The sequence below is a fragment of the Symphalangus syndactylus genome, chromosome 10 (genome assembly GCF_028878055.3).
Source record: "Symphalangus syndactylus isolate Jambi chromosome 10, NHGRI_mSymSyn1-v2.1_pri, whole genome shotgun sequence".
Taxonomy (NCBI): Eukaryota; Metazoa; Chordata; class Mammalia; order Primates; family Hylobatidae; genus Symphalangus; species Symphalangus syndactylus.
The window spans coordinates 95618341-95632453 of record NC_072432.2 but is presented as its reverse complement, the minus strand read 5'-3'; positions in this window follow the sequence as shown (position 1 = coordinate 95632453).

Sequence of the window (14113 nt, the reverse complement as noted above, 5' to 3'; positions counted from 1 at the left end):
AGGAGGATCACTTGAGGCCAGAAGTGTGAGACCAGCCTGGGCAATGTAGCAAGACGCATCCCTACAAAATAACTTAAAAATTAGCTGAGTGTGGTGGCATGTGCCCGTAGTCCTAGCTACTGCGGATGCTGAGATGAGGATTGCTTGAGCTCAGGACTTTCAGGCTGCAGTGAGCTGTGATTACACTACTGCACTCCAGCCTGGGTGACAGAGCGAGACTCCATCTCTAAAACAAGCAAAAAAGACCAAGATATGCACGGATGGAGTATAAATTGGCACAGCTCCTGTGGAAGGCAGTTTGGCAAAATCTATCAAAATTAGCTATTCAAATACCCTTTGACTGTGCAGTTTCCCTTTGGGGACCTTATGCTGCAGACATATTTACACACATGGAAAGTAACATACGTACAAGGTTCTTTATTATAGCACTGATTGTAATAGTAAACATTGAAAATAAACCAATACTACATTGACAGGGCTTTGGTTAAATTATAGTATAGCCATCCAGGGGAATACCATGCCTCTGTAAAAAGGACAAAGATGCTCTAATAGACGTTCTGAAAGATGTGGAAAGGCACTTCAAGCTTCAGAACAGTGCCATAAAATATCCATAAATTGTGTGCCAAATGGGGAAAAATAACCTATATTCATATTTGATGGAAATGCATGAAGAGTAATTATTTGTCATAAGAAACAAACAACGGTGGTTACCTAGGAAACTAGTATGAGAACTGTGTAGACAAGGGACAGGAATAGGGAGGGAAACTTTTCTTTTTTTTTTTTTTTGAGACGGAGTCTGTCTCTGTCGCCCAGGCTGGAGTGCAGTGGCGCAATCTCGGCTCATTGCAAGCTCCGCCTCCCGGGTTCACGCCATTCTCCTGCCTCAGCCTCTCCGAGTAGCTGGGACTACAGGCGCCCGCCACTACGCCCGGCTAATTTTTTGTATTTTTAGTAGAGACGGGGTTTCACCGTGGTCTCGATCTCCTGACCTCGTGATCCGCCCGCCTCGGCCTCCCAAAGTGCTGGGATTACAAGCGTGAGCCACCGCACCCGGCCAAGGGAGGGAAACTTTTCATTGCACATCTTTTTATTCTTTTTTGGGTTTTAACCACATAAATGTGTTACCCGTTCCCCCCATATGCCTATAACGAGGAAGAGGTGGGTCTGCATATACTGACATGAAAAGGTCTGCAAAAGATATTGCTCAGAAAAACAAGCAAGTAGCAGAACAGTGTGCACATGCTCGTCCATGTCTAGAAAAACAAGGGGGATGGCCTCAGGAGAAGGGCTTGAGAGGGGGGCCTGAAATGGTGGGGGGTGGGATGGCCAAGAGGGACTTTCCCTTTAGCTGCATGGTTCATTTTTTTTTTCCCAAGAAGAATGTAGTATGCCCTACTTGTTAATTACTTATAAATAAAGGAATAAAAAAGCTTTCTGGGATTGGTATTGTCTGGCGATGACCAGATCAAGGGTCAGGTTCTGGGAGTTGGTGACCGAAATGGAACGAAAGTGAGGTTGGAGTTCAGGAGGTACAAGAAATGTTGAGCCAGGCTGTTACCTAGATGTACACAGATGTTCAAAAGCTGGGATGTGGGGTGCTGGGAGCTGGGGTAAGACACTGAGGGGTAGCTCTGAAGGCTACAAGGAATGGGGGAGGAGCCTCTAGAATTCTTTTTTTTTTTTTTTTGAGACGGAGTCTCGCTCTGTCACCCAGGCTGGAGTGCAGTGGCGCAATCTTGGCTCACTGCAAGCTCCGCCTCCCGGGTTCACGCCATTCTCCTGCCTCAGCCTCTCCGAGTAGCTGGGACTACAGGCGCCCGCCACCACGCCCGGCTAATTTTTTTTTGTATTTTTAGTAGAGACGGGGTTTCACCGTGGTCTCGATCTCCTGACCTCGTGATCCTCCCTCCTCGGCCTCCCAAAGTGCTGGGATTACAAGCGTGAGCCACCGCGCCCGGCCGAGCCTCTAGAATTCTTTATCAACGGAGGCAGCACCATGACTTCTAGAAGGGATGGCTGGGGGTTCTAGAGCTGATCTGCATGGCAGGAGAGAGGACTTTTATCTGATAGTGCAAGAGAAATAGTTCAGACCTGGACTGTCCAATGTAGTGGCCACTGGCCACATGTGGCTGTTGAGCATCTGAAATGTGGCTAGTGCAACTGAGGAACTTAATTTTTAATTAAATTTAATGTAAATAGCTACATGTTTAGTTATGTTTCTCATAGTCTCAGATCTAGACTGAAGTGCCTGAGGAACTTGGGACTGGTAATATGGGGTATGGAAGAATAAGTGGTCTCCACTAGAAATGCCAAAAGGTTGTAGAGTGACTTAGGAGAGTGCCAGGATCCTATTCACGAGGAAAAGTGCTCCCGGGACAGATTGAATGTATGAGGGCAGAAGATATTTATGTGGAGACAAGGATCTGACACTTCCATCATTGCAGAAAGTTCAGTTAGACAGTGCAGGTCTAGCCACATGCTGCTGCTGAGCCCTTGAAATGTGGCCAGTCTGAACTGAGATGCGCTGTGAGTGTAAATAAATACACACTGGATTACAAAGACTTGGTATAAAAAGAGTGTAAAGTATCTCAATAATTTTTAATACTGATTACAAGTTGAAATGTTTTAGATATAATGTATATATTTTATTTATATTACAACTGTTTCTACTTTTTAAAATATAGCTACTAGAAAACTTAAAATTACATATGTGGCTCATGTTATATTCCTTTTGGACAGAGCTGATCTAAAAAAATGCAGGGAAAAGGTTGAGAGGGGCACCAGGTCAAAGCAGGGCTGAGGATTATGAGGATAAAAGGCATTTTGGAAATGATGGCCTCACATTGGTACATTTTGGTCCCAGGTGGTATTTGGCCTTATCTCAGCTTGATGGGGAGAACTGTCATGGGCTCTGCCAAGGGAGTGGGGTTCCAGCCCAGAAAGCGGTAGTACGGTCCTGGTCAGATAGAGGGGTGGAGGAGTGATGCAGAGGGCCTTGTTATGAGGATAGTTCAGGACTTTCCCAGGTTCTCTTTTCCCTCATTAAAATGTACTTCTCCCTCTGGTCTTAACTTGGCTAATAACACCTTAAAGTTTTACCCCTTTTTATAGTAAAGTTTGGCCTGATTAAGACAAGCCCTTCTCTTAAACACATGAAAAGGTGCTCAACTCACTTACAATAAGAGAAACACAAAGCAAAATATAAGGACATACCATTCTTTACCTAGCAGATTGGCCAAGATAAAAAAAAAAAAATCAGGTTCAAACGATGTGGGGCAAGGTATGGGAAGACAAGGGGTTGGGAATTTGATTGGCACAACCTTTATGGAAGACAAATTGGCAGTGTCTGTGACAACTTTAATTGTGTATATCCTCTGACTAAATCCCAGTATTTATCCTACAGAAATACACATTGCAAAATGATATATGTAAAAGGGCGTCCATTGCAGTACTGTTTACAAAAGTAAGAGACTGGAGTCAACTTAAATGTCAATTTATAGAGACTGATTAAATAAATTATGGGTATCATTTCAATCAAATTATAAAATAATGTAATTTTAATAGCAGACAACTGCTAACAATAATAAGACAGGTCTCTAGGTCAGATGTAGAAGGATCTCTAAATTATTGGTAAGTTTAGAAAAAGAAAAAGAAAGTAACAACCATGTATGTAGCGTACTGCCATTTCTGTGGGGGCAAAAAACCCAATATATTTGTGGACTTATATATTTACAAATGTATCGATTATTTTTTTGAAGGATATATAAGAAATCAGCAAAGTGGTAACTTCCAAGGAGGGCACATGCATTGTAGGGAGAAGGCCGACTCTATCTCTCACTGTGTACTATTTTGTATCTTTTTAATTTTATGATATAAATATATTACCCACCAAATAAAATGAAATAAGACATTGTAAAACTTCTTTTTATGTATGAATTTCCTCTTATCACAACTCCATAAAGTGTCTGGGCGCGGTGGCTCCCGCTTGTAATCCCAGCACTTTGGGAGGCCGAGGCGGGCGGATCACGAGGTCAGGAGATCGAGACCACGGTGAAACCCCGTCTCTACTAAAAATACAAAAAATTAGCCGGGCGTGGTGGCGGGCGCCTGTAGTCCCAGCTACTCGGAGAGGCTGAGGCAGGAGAATGGCGTGAACCCGGGAGGCCGAGCTTGCAGTGAGCCGAGATTGCGCCACTGCACTCCAGCCTGGGCGACAGAGCGAGACTCCGTCTCAAAAAAAAAAAAAAAAAAAAAGTGTCTTTGCCCGCACTTCACGATACAGCTCTTCCTGCTGCTGCAACTGTTTTTGCTTTCTAGAGACTCGGAATTACTCCCTTTCCACTTAGTAACTGAAAAAAAATTGTATTCATGTATTTGATTGTCAGGTACAGTATCTGGATTTACCAGTTTTTAGTTTTCAAGAACTATTTTTTTCCCTCTACTTTGTCCTTTTCTTCATACTTAAATGTCTATCATTAAGTTCATGAAAGTTTTTTTCTAGAATATTTACATTTAAAAAGCACATTTCAGCTGGGCATGGTGGCTCACGCCTGTAATTTCCAGCACTTTGGGAGGCCTAGACGGGTGGATCACCTGAGGTCTGGAGTTCAAGACCAGCCTGGCCAACATGGTGAAACCCCATCTCTACTAAAAACACAAAAAAGTAGCCGGGTGTGGTGGTGGGTGCCTGTAATCCCAGCTACTTGGGAGGCTGAGGCAGGCAGGAGAATCACTTGAACCCAGGGCAGGGGGAGCTGGGGGGAGGCGGAGGTTGCAGTGAGCCGACATCGCGCCATTGCACTTCAGCCTGAGCAATAAGAGCAAAACTCTGTCTCAAAAGAAAAAAAAAAAGCACATTTCTCTTATTCTTTTACATTCTCTTGTAATATACATTTCAGTTACACGAAATTGAAAGACAACCAAATGCAGTGTGCCCTCTAGTGGTTAAAGAAAATGATTTACAATCCACCTCTCCTGAGCCAAATACACAGATCAAATGTAATTTTTCAAAGCCTACATTCAGTTATGTGGATAACTTAATTGGTTATTTCAATGTGGCTTTTGTCCTCATATGAAAACATGGCATATCAAAAAAATTGTTCATCTTATAAAATAATCATTTTTCTCTATTTGCAAAAACAAAATGTATTGACCTATTTGCCTGTTTGTGGAATAAACAATATATTAAAATAGACCAAAGAATGGGGAGTGAAAAGTAAATTTCCTCCCACCCCTGACCCTCAGAAGCTAAAGATGGGTTCCCTAGTGGCAAGCACAGTTGCCAGTTTTTAAATAAATATATTGTGTATATGCATAAACAAATACATGTTATATTAGTTATCTACTGCTACATAGTAGATTACCCAGAACTTAGTGGCTCAAAACAACAAACATTTATTATCTCACATTTTCTGTGGGTGAGGAATGCAGCAGCTTAGCTAGGCCCCCAGCCCTGGGGCTTTCCCAAGGATGTAGTCAAGCTGTCAGCTTGTGCTGCAGGCACCCACCACCACGCCCGGCTACTTTTTTGTGTTTTTAGTAGAGATGGGGTTTCACCATGTTGGCCAGGCTGGTCTCATGTCTCATGTCTCAGCTCGGGAGGATCTGCTGTCAGGCTCTCTCAAGGGGTTCTTGGCAGGATTTAGTTCCTCACACATTGTTGGGCCGAGGGCCTCATTTCTTCACTGGCTTTTAGCCTGAGGCTTCCCTCAGTTTCTTGTTACACGGTCCTCTCCATAGGACACCTCACAGCATGACAGTTGGCTTCATGGAGTGAATAAGAGAGAAGAGCCGGAAAAGGCAAGCAAGACTAGAAGCCAAAGTTTCTTGGTAACCTAATTTCGGAAGTGATATCCTATCACATTTGCTATGTTCTGTTTGTTAGAAGCAAATTCCTGGGTTGAACCATATTTAAGGGGAGAGGATTAAATAAGGGCATGGGCACCAGGAGTAGGAGATCACTGGGGGCCATCTTAGAAGCTGCCTGCCACACAGTTGTATATGATATATCTATAGATGCCTTAAAAAAAACCTTAAGGTTCTGTACCTTGCTTTTGTCATGTGATAGTGTATCTTGGAGCAATTTCTAAGTCAGTACAGAAAGATCTCCCTCATTCTTCTAACAGTGACATAGCATTTCAGCCCCCACCTCTACAGAGAGCATTCTTCGGGCATGCCATACCAATCCTTCTTAAAAGTCCCATATTGAGAAAATTTTTGCAATCTACTCATCTGACAAAGGGCTAATATCCAGAATCTACAATGAACTCAAACAAATTTACAAGAAAAAAACAAAGAACCCCATCAAAAAGTGGGCAAAGGATATGAACAGACACTTCTCAAAAGAAGACATTTATGCAGCCAAAAGACACATGAAAAAATGCTCATTATCACTGGCCATCAGAGAAATGCAAATCAAAACCACAATGAGATACCATCTCACACCAGTTAGAATGGTGATCATTACAAAGTCAGGAAACAACAGGTGCTGGAGAGGATGTGGAGAAATAGGAACACTTTTACACTGTTGGTGGGACTGTCAACTACTTCAACCACTGTGGAAGTCAGTGTGGCGATTCCTCAGGGATCTAGAACTAGAAATACCATTTGACCCAGCCATCCCATTACTGGGTATATGCCCAAAGGATTATAAAACATGCTGCTATAAAGACACATGCATAGGTATGTTTATTGCTGCACTATTCACAATAGCAAAGACTTGGAACCAAGCCAAATGTCCAACAATGATAGACTGGATTAAGAAAATGTGGCACATATACATCATGGAATACTATGCAGCCATGAAAAATGATGAGTTCATGTCCTTTGTAGGGACATGGATGAAGCTGGAAACCATCATTCTCAGCAAACTGTCGCAAGGACAAAAAACCAAACACCGTGTGTTCTCACTCACAGGTGGGAATTGAACAATGAGAACACATGGACATAGGAAGGGGAACATCACGCACTGGGGCCTGTTGTGGGGTGGGGGGAGGGGAGAGGGATTAGCATTAGGAGATATACCTAATGTTAAATGAAGAGTTAATAGGTGCAGCACACCAACATGGCACATGTATACATATGTAACAAACCTGCACATTGTGCACATGTACCCTAAAAACTTAAAGTATACTAAAAAAAAAAAATAAAATAAAAAGAAAAAAGTGATTGCCATTTTGCCATTACTTTCAATGGGAAAATCGCAATCACTTCTGCACCAGTGTAATATCACTTTATCACGACAGTTTTGACATAAGATGAGAATAATTCTGATTTTATTTTTACAAAAAGACAAGTAGAGCCTTGTGGATGCTTGATGACAATAATCTTTGAATATTAGTAATGTCAATATTAGTTGACATTAATAACGTGTTCAATGCCACATTTTTTAGTACATTTTCATTGGTTTCTAAGAAGAAATAGGTTATAGATTTAATGATCTTTGTACATGAAAGGGAAAAATTTTACTGCTTGTTAGAATTATAATTTTAATTTTAAAAAAGTCCCATATTGATGGATATTAAGGGCATTTTTTGTCTTTTGCTGCACACCTTCTTTACCTATGTGAGAATAGAATTGCTGGGTTAAAGGGTAGGAGCACTTCACATTTTGATAGCTATGGCCAAATAGACATTCAAGGGAGGTTGTACCAATTTATTTTCCAACTATGAAGTATGAGAATTGTCTGCTTACCCACAGTTTCTTTTCTTTTCTTTTTTCTTTTTTTTTTTAGACCGAGTTTTGCTCTTGTCACCCAAAATGGAGTGCAATGGCACGATCTCGGCTCACCGCAACCTCTGCCTCCCGGGTTCAAGCAATTCTCCTGCCTCAGCCTCCCAAGTAGCTGGGACTATAGGCGTGCGCCACCACGCCCGGCTAATTTTTGTATTTTTAGTAGAGACAGGGTTTCACCATCTTGGCCAGGCTGGTCTCGAACTCCTGACCTCATGATCCACCCGCCTCGGCCTCCCAAAGTGCTGGGATTACAGGCATGAGCCACCGCGCCCGGCCCACCCACAGCTTCTTTAAGCATTTTTCCACAAGTTTTAATGAAAAAGGAAAAGAGAAATCACCGGAGAAAAACTAAAATTCAAAGTCCAGTAAACTGGACAAATTGGAGTAATTAATTCTTATTAACCAGAAATGGAACAAGGCTCTGATATCTGCATAATTTTGAGCTGGATTTATCAGGGTATTTTCCCAGTTTAATATACAAATGAGAGGAGGGACCCTTTAGTTTAGGCTCAAGTTTGCCTGGTGATCTTTTGTGGCTCCTGTCCCTACAATCTTAGATAATGTTTCCCCCTCTGAGAGTTGTGTGGCTTTCTTAACAGCATTCAATAGATAGCATATCAGATTCCAACTTCATCTGGAGGATATGGCACTAATAGATAGTGATATGGTTTGGCTTTGTGCCCCACCCAAATCTCATCTCGAATTGTAATCCCGGAGGGACCTGGTGGGAGGTGACTGGATTATGGGCAAGCTTTTCCCCATGCTATTCTCATGATGGTGTGGGAGTTCTCACAAGAGCTGACGGCTTTAAAAGTGTTCGGAAATACCCCCTATGCAGCATTAATCTCTCGCCTGGTGCCATGTAAGTTGTGCCTGCTTCCCCTTCTGCCATGATTGCAAGTTTCTTGAGGCCTCCCCAGCCATGTGGAACTATGATTCAATTAAACCTCTTTGCTTTATAAATTACCCAGTTATTTATAGCAGTGTGAAAACGGACTAAAACAGATAGCAAAGCAAGTTTACACTGATTAATTACTTTTGAAACTTTACAACTGTGGCCACTTTTGACTTTTTTTAAAACTGATGTTTCAGTCATTAGAAAAACAGAGAATGTTGGGGGTAAAAAGAAGTCTTATAAGTCACACATAGCTTAAATGCTGCAGCTTTTCCCCAAATTCTGGAATCCTTTCTAAATCAGTCAGCATCTGTCTATGTGTCTTCACACACAAATACTCATTTCATTAAGGCAGATTGTTCTGTTAAACAAGGAAAAAGCTTTAGAGTTTAAAAAATTATTTTGTACATGGGGTTGAAATAAAAATCTGTTGCTTTGTGCCTCTTTCCAAAGCTTTCTTCTCGCTTAAGTGGTCACAAGGAAAAAGTCTTTGTTCCTTGTCAACAGCTCCCACAGCTTCCTCAGGTCTGCTCTTCTCCAGGAGGATTATTTTTTCTTTTTTTTCGAGACAGGGTCTTGCTCTGTTGCCCAGGCTGGAGTGCAGTGCTGTGATCATAGCTCACTGCAGCCTCAGACTCCTGGGCTTAAGTAATCCAGGAGGACGATTTTAATTGGCATCATTCCCTTTTCCCAAAAAATAATTTTAAGATGCACCACGGCTGGGCACGGTGGCTCACGCGTGTAATCCCAGCACTTTGGGAGGCCGAGGCGGGCGGATCACGAGGTCAGGAGATCGAGACCATCCTGGCTAACACGGTGAAACTCCATCTCTACTGAAAATACAAAAAATTACCTGGGCGTAGTGGTGAGCTCCGGTAGTCCCAGCTACTCGGGAGGCTGAGGCAGGAGAATGGCGTGAACCCAGGAAGCGGAGCTTGCAGTGAGCTGAGATCGCGCCACTGCACTCCAGCCTGGGTGACAGAGCAAGACTGTACAAAACAAAACAAAAGACAAAACAAAACAAAACAAAACAAAACACAAAACAAAACAAAACACAAAAAAGATGCACCACAACACTAATTCCTCTCCTCCGAAGATATTGAAATGGGAAAAGTTCCCTTGTCCCCCTTGCAAGGCGTGTGACGGGGGAGTGGCTCGCTTCTTCAGTGCCCCACTGCTCAGATCTCTAGGGGAGCATACAGACGGGCAGGGAGGGTGTGGGGCTCTGACCCCATGGCAGTGTCTAGGGGTGGATGTTTACAGCTCCTGAAGCCCCAATGTGCTACCGTGTGCTTTTTTAGTTTTGCCTCCTATAGGCGGCTTGTGTTAACCAGTTCAATTAGCCCCCTCTACCTTGTTGCAAGGACAGAGGGCTTTCTGTATCCTGGGTTCTTGTCTTGGTGTACCAGAATAATCGGATCACACCTGGGCTTGGAGAATGAGTGCAAGGTTTTGTTGAGTGGAGGTAACTCTCAGCAGAAGGGGTAAGTTATAAGGGGGATGGAGTGGGAAGGTTTTCCCCTGGAGTCAGGCTGCTCTGTGGCCTGGGCTCTCCTCCAACTGCCCCAGCCAAACTCCAAGCCGTTCTGCTTCTGCCAGTCGGTGGCATGCCAGTTCCTATGGATGCGTTCCTCTCAAAGTCCAGCCACCTGAGCGTTCCTCCACTGATGTGATTCTCTCGACGTCCAGCCGCCTATGTGTCTTCCTGCTAGGGTCTTGGGGGTTTTTATAAGCACAGGATGGGGGCATGGTGGGGCCACGGTGGTCTTGGGAAATGGAACATTTGGACAGGAAAACTAAAATGCCTGTCCTCACCTAGGTCCATGGGCACAGGTCCGGGGGTGGAGCCCTCACCAGGGACCTGCCCTTCCCTTCCCAGCACTTCCCTGCCCCCCTTCCATATCAATATTCCTGCTCTAAGATTTAAAAAGATGTCAAGCATGAAGACTCGTTTAATGGCAGTCTTTCTGCTCATCCCCACATGATAGTAGGTGTATTTTTAGGACAACTGATTCAGAGCATGCATAATGACAAGAGCTGCTTTAAGTTCAACAATGTTTTGACAACATTCATAGGACTATGTATTCACAATAGCCAAAGCTAGAAGCAACTCAAGTGCCCATGGACAGATGAATGGATAAACACTGTGGTATGGACATATAATGGAATATTACTCAGACTTAAAAAGGAAGGAAATTCTGACACATGCTACAACATGGATGAACTTTGAAGATGTTATGCTGAGTGAAATAAGCTAATCACAAAGGGACAGATACTGTATGAATCCATTTATATAAGGTACCTAGACTAGTCAAGTTTATAGAGACAGAAAGTAGAAAGGAGGTTGCCAGGGACCAAGGGGAGAGAGGAAAGGGAAGTTGCTGTACAGTTTCGATTTGGGAAGGAGAAAAAGTTCTGGAGATCGATGGTAGCAATGGTTGCACAACAATGTGAATGTACTTAAAGCCACTGAACTGTACACTTAAAACTGCTAAAATGGTAAATTTTTAGTTATGTGTATTTATCACAATGAGAAATTATAATAGCCTATCAATCACAGCAGCATCTCCAAACATTTGAAAAGTAGTTGTATATGTATCTGAAATCTATTATTCATACAATCGACAGTTTTGCCCCACCTTTGAAATCTTCACTCATTCCACAGCAAGCCTCTGAGGGCCATTTGGACTTTCTTTGGGCACAATTGATTAGACCAAGAATGAGCGGTTAGCCCCAGTTGGACTATTGAGAACCTTGTCCTAAGAATTTGGAATTTGATTTTAGAAACTTGTTGTTAGTCTCTGTGTAGGGGTAAAGGTGAGGTAATATGGCTGGGAGCTATAGGGCAGTCATCTTTTTCCATGTTCACTTTTTATTCAGCAAATATTTATTTTTTGTCTACTCTGTGCTAGGCATTGTGCAGGATGCTGGGATTCAGTGGCATCCCTGCCCTCCTGAAACAGAGCAAGCCTGACTATAGGGAGATGATCTCTAAAGTTATTTCTCATATTTTTGTTAGACCTGATATTTTGCATTACTGTTTTCTAGTAAATGAACAACACAGTATGCCATGATTTTTAAAAATTACATTTAACTTCCTATTTTTTAGCACGTTTTTCAGCACCAGGACAAGCATCATTGCTCAAGGAGAGCTTGGTTGACAACAACAGGAAATTAGAAGGAGTCTGAATTGTAACAAATGTGGCAAGAGCACCAAGATCACTCTGTGTGTGTTCACAGAAAGTGTACCAAAGGTGGGTGTTTTGTTTACCAGTGGCAGCAGCGCCACCACGTGGCAAAATAGTAAATGATGTTTGTAATTTCTATGCCTGCCTGCATAGAAATTACTCAATTCTTGAAGGAAAAAAAAAAAAGCAAAAATTGGGCGTGAAAGGGGATCTGTATTATTTCACAATTGGTACTTGAAGGGAGACTTTTAAGTCTGTTTCAAATTAGCATAATTGGAATCTTCTTAAAGTGAGGCAAAACTGTGCTAAGGTCTTCATCCTGCCCTCTCAGAAGTTAACCCCAGAGGTGAAATCTTGAGAGCTGGACAGACACTCCCAGTGGTTCTAGAGTATCCTTCATTAGGTCTTTCCTGACTTCTCCCAAACCAATCTTCTCCTGCGTTTCCATAAAACTGTTTCTGGTGATGATTTCATTCCTTAACAAATATTCATTGAGTACCTGCATAGTGGTTACTCTGTTCTAGGTATTGCAGATGCAGCAGTGAACAAATCAAACTAAAATTTCAGCCTGTATTTCTTAGCATCTTGTTGTGATACCTCTGGGAGTCTTTTATTCCCTGCAAGCCCTTTGACAACAGGGACCTGTCTTATCCCATCCTCACTGGAACCACGCCTTCTACCCATTGAATTCCCAAGTTAACAATTTCAGAACTCAATTGATTAAAGATGACTATATTTATTAGGACCATTCCCAAGTCAGTTCTCTGGTAGGATGAAAGCTGTGTCCTTTCAGCCAGGGACAAAATACAGAAACAGAAAGTTCATTATAGATCCTATGGTAACCTGAATAATGGCCTTCCAAAGATGTCCACACCCTAATCCCCAGAACCTGCAAATATATTGCCTAACATGGCAAAGGGACTTTGCAGCTGTGATTAAGGCTCTTGAGATGGGAGATTATCCTGGACTGTCATAGTAGAGCCAGTGTAATCACAAGGGTCCTTATAAGAGGGAGGGAGCAGAGTTGGAGAAGAGATAAGGGTGGAGGCAAGTGTCAGAGAGAAGATGCTGATGGAGGAGAGGGCCACAGACCAAGGAATGCAGGTGAATTCTAGAAGCTGGGAAGGGGAAAGAAAAGGATTATTCTTTAGAGACTCCAAAATGAGCACAGGCCTGGTGGCACATTTTATATTTCTGACCCCCAGAGCTATAATATAATACGTCTGTGTTGCTATAAGCCACTAACTTTGTGGTAATTTGCTACAGCAGCAATAGGAAACTATACAGATTTCTACCTGTCCTCCTCCTAATCTGCGTTCCACACTGCTCATTTTCACTGGTGTGCAGAGTGGGACATTTCTACTTTGTTCCCTTATTTTCCCAAGTCATGGAGATGTCCTGGTTTGTCTTGACACAAGCCTCTAACAATGTTTCTCTAACAGGGCTGTGTGACCGTTGGCATTCTTTGGTGTATCCTCACAGTCCCTGAGTTTTCTTATGAGAGTTTTAAATTCTATTCAGTTCCACAGTTAGCTAAAAAAAATTAATTTATAATTCAATGTACAACCCAAAAACTTATCCTCATCCTCATAAGGATACTAAAAGCATCTCATTAGAGTCAGGAACGAGACAAGCATGTTTGGTTGAGCGCGGTGGCTCACACCTGTAATCCTAGCACTTTGGGAGGCCGAGGCGGGCGGACCACGAGGTCAGAAGACCGGGACCATCCTGGCTAACATGGTGAAACCCCGTCTCTACTAAAAATACAAAAAATTAGCCGGGCGTGGTGGCGGGCGCCTGTAGTCCCAGCTACTCAGAAGGCTGAGGCAGGAGAATGGTGTGAACCTGGGAGGTGGAGCTGCCAGTGAGCTGAGATCGCGCCACTGCACTCTAGCCTGGGCAACAGAGAGAGACTCCGTCTCAATAATAAAATAAAAAGACAAGCATGTTCATTAGCACCACTCTTAACATTATTCTGGGGGTACTGGCTAATGTAATTATACAAGAAAAAAGTATAAAAATGGGAAACGAGGAGGTAAACTGGTAATTATTTGCAAATATGATTGTATACCTGAAAGTTCAAGGGAATAAACTGAAAACCTATGTAAATAATAAAAGAATTCAGTAAACACATTACACAACATTAATATATCAATGAACAGCTTATTTAGGACATACATAAATACAAAAACTTACTATATTCACAGTAACAACAGAAAAGACAAAATACCTAACAAAGTAACTGGAAATAATGCAAAGTTAATGTGAAGGAAATGGAACAAAACTTGAAAAAGAA